This window comes from Salvelinus fontinalis, chromosome 14 (assembly GCF_029448725.1).
Source record: "Salvelinus fontinalis isolate EN_2023a chromosome 14, ASM2944872v1, whole genome shotgun sequence".
Lineage (NCBI taxonomy): Eukaryota > Metazoa > Chordata > Actinopteri > Salmoniformes > Salmonidae > Salvelinus > Salvelinus fontinalis.
The window spans coordinates 34,121,408-34,129,975 of record NC_074678.1 but is presented as its reverse complement, the minus strand read 5'-3'; the positions used below and the strand labels follow the sequence as shown (position 1 = coordinate 34,129,975).

The window sequence follows — 8,568 nt, the reverse complement described above, 5'->3', positions numbered from 1 at the left end:
CTGAGCTGGCATGGTTGAACTATACCTCTCCATCCATGATCATGCATCTTGGCCAATTTCAAGGAACAAGATATCATGCATTAAAAAAAGTATTATGCACATTTCTGGTCTTTTTCCCACTAATTTGTATTTTGACCAATCACAGACCTTTTCACAGATCTTTTGCAGAGCTGATCTAATTGGTCAAAATACAAATTAGTGAAAGAAGATCAGAATTGGGATGCCTGTCTGAACGCAGCGATAATGTACCTGTCAATCTCATTTCCCAGAAAAGTAGTCCCTCTCACATGCTACTACTTGCTTCTGTTGTCAAATGTATTCATTTATTGAGCTACCTTTTAAATATCATTTTTTAATTCACAAAATAACCCTTCTATATTCCTATTGCCAAAAAATGAACAGAATATTTACATTAAACAGTAAAGTCATAAGCAAGATGGCTGCATTACTGCGCGAAATAGTGGCATCCTGGTAAAATGACGCAAACCATAGTTTACGTTCAGTGAAGTAGTAATACGGTTCCCATCCACACGCTGTAGCGCCAGCTCCCGCCTGACTGTCTGCGTAAAGCTCGGTGAATCTCAAGTGGACCGAGAGGAACTGGTTCAGTAAAGTAAGTAGCTACATTCATAAAATACTCGCTATTAGTTTTAAAACGTTATTAGCGTCTTAAATGAACGTGCACATATGATTTCTTTCGTAGCGTTCTCTTTTGTTGTTGTTCCTTGACTCGGGCTGTGATTGCCTGGCGCTTTCCTTCCTGTGTCTTGGGGTTCGGCTCTCGGACATGTCTCTGTTAGACAAATCTGCATGCGTCAGGAGAAATGAGACTATAGGGGAAATGGAGTACTATAGTAGGTATGCGTTTTGTTTACCGTTTAGCATTATGCTCAGGTTGGATACAGTTCGATGGCTTTAATGCTTTACCAATTTGTTAAAAAATATATATAAAAAATCATTCACACTGGCCCCCTTGTCCTGTCGCTCTCTCTTTTCTTCCTCTCGTCTGCAATGCCGTTTGTTTCTGGACTTGAAGCAACATGAACAGAGGACACCTGGGCTGTTTTAAAGACAATCACCTTTATGCAGTATCTAGGTATGTGTGTCTCTGTGTGTACACACGTAGAGACGTTACCCTCTCTTTCCCTGCGGGAAACAATGCGCCCAGTGTGTCTCTGCAGCACAGCTGGACACAACTGTGTGTTGAGGCGAGGAGCAACTTTGCTCCGCCACGCTAGACCTGGACCGGCGGCGCAGCAGCTCTACTATTAATTGACGCCTTAATTCAAACACATGACTTGTGTCGAGATCTACCGCTCCTCTGAGTGCTCGAGATGCTTGTCTGTATGTCTATAGAGTGTCAGGTAGCCGTGTCAAAGATCGCCCACAGGCGATCATATCGAGACACATACAGCTCAATATTATCTGGCCACTGATGTGCTTTAGTGATGTGTCTTCAGCAACCATAGTATTGGGTAACGTAGTATTGAGCAATTTAGGATAATTTTTAGTGTTTACTTTACGTCGCCATAAGGACCTAGACTTCTGTTTGACAATAATATAACAGCTTACTGATTTGCTGGTTAGTCGCTGGACGCTATCCCCTGCTGCTGGTCCACTGCAATAATTGGACCGATGCACATGCATTAACATGGGTGTATTTGCTTTATTGCTTAGCCACTATATTCTGCTATCAGCTTGTACATTGTCTAATATAGTCCTGCACTCTTGTGATTAGATGACCATGCAATCTACGTCTGTCTGGCTTTATCTGTATGCCTCCATCTGCAGTCCTCATCCGTGAAAGCGATGTGTATGATTCGCCGCTCGCATATGGCTTTTGTTCCGGCGGCAGAAAAATACAGCGCACAGCTTGCTCTGAAGTCAGCGTCTCCCTCCAGGCAGAGAGAGAGATCTATTATTAGCTGTCCTGTACTCGCTCATCTGCCCAACTCTCTGCCTCTCAATTTGTGCTCTTGCTCACTACATCCCCTCTCTGGCCACTGTCTGAATCTCAGGTGGTGATTTTCGCCTGTCTTTGGCGGAGGTGGAGTGCAACCCTAATTAGGGTTGATATGATGCAATGTTAACGTGACATCACTTTAGCGGCCGGTCCTTGCTGTTCTGCCGCCCTAGGCAAGACCAAAAAATGCAGTCCTACAAAACTAGAATAGTCCCAGTATGCAAAATGACGTGTAAAATATGCAGTGTCGATTTTAGCATGTAACTCTTGGTGGGGCAAACTCAATAATTTGTTATGTTCATGCATGCCAGCAAGCCACAACACTGAACAATACATGAATTTCACTGTAACAGTGACAAACTGTGCACACAAACAGTTGGGACAGCTTTATGTATGCCCTAACAGCAGAGCTTTATTTTCAGCACCATGGAGTGAATTCTTACTGTGGCTACACCTGGCTATCAGTAGCTGATATAGCTACTTTCTTAAACAAATGTGGTTTCTACTGACAATTGAGTTGTACAAACTATGGCATAAGGGGACGACGAGCGGATAAGAGGTAATCCGTAATTTCGATTAAGACATTCTTAAGTGAGCTAGGACAGACATAGTGTATATATAACTATTTGTTCAGCACTTTTGAAATGTACAGTGACATTCAGAACATGTGCCATTCTTAGAGTATTCTCTATGTACACAAAGTCAGAACTGTAGCATAAATAAAGGGGGCATATAAGCAGACAGCGAAAGCTCTTACAATATTCTGTGATTACATTTCTCTAAAACAGGCTACAGGCTACATGTGTGTTGGCTATACACCAACACTTCAGCGAGCATGCCTTTCTAATCGACCTGTCCTGGGTATCCTGGAAGAATATTGACCTCATTCTGTCAGTAGATGCCTGGTTATTCTTTAAAAGTGCTTTCCTCACCATCTTAAATAAGCATGCCCCATTCAAAAAATGTAGAACTAAGAACAGATATAGCCCTTGGTTCACTCCAGACCTGACTGCCCTTGACCAGCACAAACATCCTGTGGCGTACTGCATTAGCACCGTATAGCCCCCGCAATATGCAACTTTTCAGGAAGTTAGGAACCATCATACACAGGCAGTTAGGAAAGCAAAGGCTATATTTTTTCAAACAGAAATTTGCATCCTGTAGCACAAACTCCAAAAAGTTCTGGGACACAAGTCCATGCAGAATAAGAGCACCTCCTCCCAGCTGCCCACTGCACTGAGGCAAGGAAACACTGTCACCACCGATCAAGCTACAATTTGCATCCTGTAGCAATTTGCATCCTGTAGCATCCAATTTGCATCCTGTTGCATCCTGTAGCACAAATTTGCATCCTGTAGCACAAACTCCAAAAAGTTCTGGGACACAAGTCCATGGAGAATAAGAGCACCTCCTCCCAGCTGCCCACTGCACTGAGGCAAGGAAACACTGTCACCACCGATCAAGCTACAATAATCGAGAATTTCAATAAGTATTTTTCTACGGCTGGTCATGCTTTCCATCTGGCTACCCCTACCCCGGTCAACAGCTCTGTACCCCTCACAGCAACTTGCCCAAGCCTCCCCCATTTCTCCTTCGCCCAAATCCAGATAGCTGATGTTCTGAAAGAGCTGCAAAATCTGGACCCCTACAAATCAGCTGGGCTAGACAATCTGGACCCTCTCTTTCTAAAATTATCCGCTACAATTGTTGCAACCCCTATTACTAGCCTGTTCAATCTCTCTTTCGTATCGTCTGCGATCCCTAAAGATTGGAAAGCTGCTGAGGTCATCCCCCTCTCCAAAGGGGGTGACACTCTAGACCCAAACTGTTACAGACCTATATCTATCCTACCCTGCCTTTCTAAAGTCTTTGAAAGCCAAGTTAACAAACAGATCACCGACCATTTCGAATCCCACCGTATGTTCTCCACTATGCAATCTGATTATCAAGCTGGTCGTGGGTGTACCTCAGCCACGCTCAAGGTCCTAAACGATATCATAACCGCTATCGAGTAAAAGACAATACTGTACAATCCCCGCATTCTTATCGGCAGACTCAACAGCCTTGGTTTCTCAAATGACTGCCTCGCCTGGTTCACCAACTACTTCTCAGAGTTCAGTGTGTCAAATCGGAGGGTCTGTTGTCCGGACCTCTGGCAGTCTCTATGGGGGTGCCACAGGGTTCAATTCTCGGGCCGACTCTTTTCTCTGTATACATCAATGTCGCTCTTGCTGTTGGTGATTTTCTGATCCACTTCTATGCAGATGACACCATTCTGTATACATCTGGCCCGTCTTTGGACACTGTGATAACAAACCTTCAGATGAGCTTCAATGCCATACAACACTCCTTTCATGGCCTCCAACGGCTCTTAAATGCAAGCAAAACTAAATGCATGCTCTTCAACCGATCGCTGCCTGCCCGTCTAGCATCACTACTCTGGCGGTTCTGAATTTGTATATGTGGACAACTATAAATACCTAGGTGTCTGGTTAGACTGTAAACTCTCCTTCCAGACTCGCATTAAGCATCTCCAATCCAAAATTAAATCTAGAATTGGCTTCCTATTTCACAACAAAGCATCCTTCACTCATGCTGCCAAACATACCCTCGTAAAACTGACTATCCTACTGATCCTTGACTTCGGCGATGTCATTTACAAAAGCCTCAAACTCTACTCAGCAAATTGGATGCAGTCTATCACAGTGCCATCCGTTTTGTCACCAAAGCCCCATATACTACCCACCATTGCGACCTGTATGCTCTCGTTGGCTGGCCCTTGCTTCATATTCGTCGTCAAACCCACTGGCTCCAGGTCATCTTTAAGTCTTTGCTAGGTAAAGCCCTGCCTTATCTCAGCTCACTGGTCACCATAGCAGCACCCACTCGTAGCACGCGCTCCAGCAGGTATATTTCACTGGTCATCCCCGAAGCCAAAAGAGGAGTTGGCTTCATTTCCTTCCAGTTCTCTGCTGCCAATGACTGGAACGAATTGCACTCATATCTCCCTCACCAACTTTAAGCATCAGCTGTCAGAGCAGCTTATCGATCATTGCATCTGTACATAGCCCATCTGTAAATAGCCCACCCAACTACCTCATCCCCATATTGTTATTTGTTTTTCTCCTTTGCACCCCAGCATCTCTACTTGCACATTCATCTTCGGCACATCTATCACTCCAGTGTTTAATTGCTAAATTGTAATTATTTTGCCACTATGGCCTATTTATTGCCTTACCTCCCTAATCTTACTACATTTGCACACACTGTATATAGACTTTTCTATTGTGTTATTGACTGTACGTTTGTTTATTTCATGTGTAACTCTCTCTGTGCTGTTGTTTGTGTCGCACTGCTTTGCTTTATCTTGGCCAGGTCGCAGTTGTAAATGAGAACTTGTTCTCAACTAGCCTACCTGGTGAAATAAAAATAAAATACATATTTCCCTGGCATATTACATCATTAATGCAGCTGCTTACAATACATTTTTGGACTCACCTTGTTGTGCTGTCCTCACTTGAACAGGAAGGTGGTGTGGTGGTCCTTCTTGTTGGCAAATTTTGTCACCAAACTTTATCAAAGTCTGTCATTCTCTGGATTTATAGTGCTTTCAAGACAACTGGAAACTCAGGAAAAAAACAAGGTTGAATCATGACGTCGTTGATCTTCAAGTCAGTCATAGCTCTGGAAAGAGGCCCGAGTTCCCGACTTTTCCCAGTCGGAGCTCATTTATTTTTAGTTTCTAGTTGTCTTGAACTCACTAGAGTCTGAGATTTCCGAGTTTAGTTGTTTTGAACACGGCAGCATGGCCAATGTATTCAACCTTTTCTGGCCCATAGTGTTGAGAGTTTATCCTTTTAAGCTTGTTAAAGAGACGCTTAAACCCAGACTTAAACCACACACCCACTCCAATGAATAGCAGGCTAGTGATTGCTTTGCAATGCTTGCAGTTAGTCACTGATTCCTTCTAAACCACTCATTGTTGAATTTGCGGTTACCAACTTGTTATTTAATGTTTATGGCCGATGAGCACCGATACGTTTTATCTGTAATTTCTCTTCGATTGAAAAGGGTTTGCCAGTATATTGTCAACTTTATTCATTATGACGACTAAGATTTTGAAAGTATGAGGTTGACATGATCAGTCCAATCAAAGCTACTGTAGATATAACATGATTTGAAATCATTGTATCTGTGGCCAATGACCGTGAACCTTCTTTGATGTACACTTCCAATGTAACTTTATGGCAGCACCCAAGGAGCTTGAATTTTTTTAGCTCTGCCCCTAGATTTCGAGCCCAACCACTAACAGATCAAATGGCCTAACCTAAATGGCGATCTCTCCCCCTAGATTTTGCGGTGACGTAGGGTCCCCATAAGTGACAGAATACTGAGCCAATCACGGCGCAACTAGAGAACATTACCAACCCCTACACTCCATATTTTCCACTTGCTGCCCCACCCCCACAGAAAGCACTGAGCCAGGCTGAAACACCTGTATTTTGGAGCTGCCTTACTCAAGAAAGCAGAAAAGAGACCATGTTTGTATGTAACTTTATTAACTCAAAGATTTGTTTTTTAAATTGTTTGCAAACTGTTACATGACACGTATTAATGCCAAAATAATATTTAAAATATATTATTACATTTTTTTGCTAAACATGAATGATGTGTCGCCACAGACAAAATGTATTTTCCAGACATTGAAGTTCAATTTAGGCTCTGAATAAAAGGTGAAAATACATATTTTCCAGGATGTTGAAAATATGTATTTTCCAGATGTTGACATCAGGTCCATTTTCGGTTCTGAATGAAAGTTGAATTTTGTATTTATTTATAGATGCCTATGTTTGGACCAAATCAAGGCCTGTCCAGACCGCACAAAATCTGAACCAAACATAGACTCCTATGATTGGTTCAGAGTTTGTCTGAACCGGACCAAAAACCAATGTGCGTGGATGTGGAAATCAAGGCCGATCTGGACCGCACACACAAAATATGCATTTTTCAATGTCTTGGAAAGGGTGTATTTTAAACATATGGAAAATGTGTCTTCACCTTTCATTCAGAACCTAAATTGAACCTAACTTCAATGTCTGGAAAATACTTATTTTACACGTCTTTTCAATGTCATTTTGCTTACTGGGACTATTGTAGTTTTGCAGGGCCCGTTTTTGGGGTCTTGCTAGGGTATGCTGCAATGGATTTTTTACGAAGGCCCATCCATGTAGTAGGTCCACCATTTGTAAAACAGGCCGTTGAATTAATTTTATTAGTCCTGATTCCTGTGACTATTCAGTTTGGCTATTTTAAGCTCTGAATATCAGCTACCCAACTTTATCAGGAGTTATCTTGAGTCTATTTGCAATGTTTACACAGCGGGAAATGCAGACGTATTTAATTTTTCGCTATTATCAGCTTGTCAAACTTGAAAGCACTGATCATGACAATTGAGTGAAACTCCCGGACAACAGTTGTGATTGTCCATTTTAGTTTGACCTGTCCTGTTTTTAGGATATGTTCGTTAACTTGGCAACGCATTTTTTATTTAATTGGGCACCATTTTGTGTTCGGCTATTTGATTGGAGAAACCTGCATGATGTAAAAAGTGTCCATCTCATTGCGTTGTCGTACATTTATCTCTAGCCTGTAGGCTACAGAAAAGGCCACACTCTTTCCACCATATCCTATATCTGCGACATGATTTATGTTTATTTTTTGCCGGAACGTTGGTGGAGCGCAGCAGCAACGTCTCCAACAGCATCCTGGAGAGGAGTGCTGGGAATGGATAAGCAAAATATTTTGCATCCCTGCTTTTGACAAAGTGGGCACTGTTTGTCACCGGGCGGCATCATTGCTCACCGATAAGCCCATATGCCACTGGTCGTCATCCGTTGAGGAAACTCTTCCTTTGAAGTCAGTGAAAGCTGCTTCACGTCCAGTGTCAAAGAATCGCGAGGTTCAATTCTTCATGGCTGACGCTCACATTGATTGTATCTTGTGAATTGAAATAATGAAATCAAGTTGATTTTGGTTGCATATGGCCTCGATTATACACCACTGGTTATTTTACTAAGATTTATGAAGTCAATAAGCTACTACTAGCTAGCTAGCCAGCTACATTGACTAGCTAGGTTCACATTGTAAACAAAATAAACTTTATTAATTGGAGAATAATTTAGTACAACCACTAGCAAAAATATGAGTATTTGTGGAAAACTGGACCAAAGCTATTGTACTTGCGCATAATCGATGAATGTGATACATACAGTAGGGCACTGTTATTGGGGTTCTGTGTGTCCTGACTGCTTGTGTGTTAGTACCTCTGCACATGCTATTTGTGGTAGTCGGTCATTGGCATTGCCGAGTGGCATTAGGTTTCAAGTTAGGTGTATTGCTGTGCAGAAAGCACTAGGCCAGCACAACCAGATCCCTCTAGGTACTGACTCACAAAGCTCAGGCACTGCATGATGCACATTGCTGTGTGTGTGTGTTTGTCCCCCCCCCCCCCCCCCCCCCCCACTCTGAGTCGGTGTGTACATAGTGTGTATAGAGTCCAGTGGTACATGTGGCAGGCCAGGGTATGTTTCTTCCTTTTGGACAGA

General features: G+C 42.7%; 1 protein-coding gene across 3 annotated transcripts in view; it reads left to right on the top strand.

Moving 5' to 3' along the window:
• Window positions 1–495: 495 nt before the first annotated feature.
• LOC129810703 (uncharacterized protein C1orf21 homolog) overlaps window positions 496–8,568 on the top strand; it is a 31,288-nt gene continuing 23,215 nt past the window's right edge. The window contains exons 1-2 of one of the 3 annotated variants that reach the window (XM_055861485.1): window positions 497–613; window positions 1,037–1,096. The gene's annotated coding sequence lies outside the window, so the exon portion shown is untranslated. Of the gene's footprint in view, window positions 614–1,036; window positions 1,097–8,568 lie in introns of all 3 variants that reach the window. The other 2 variants (XM_055861486.1, XM_055861484.1) reach the window with 2 other exon arrangements.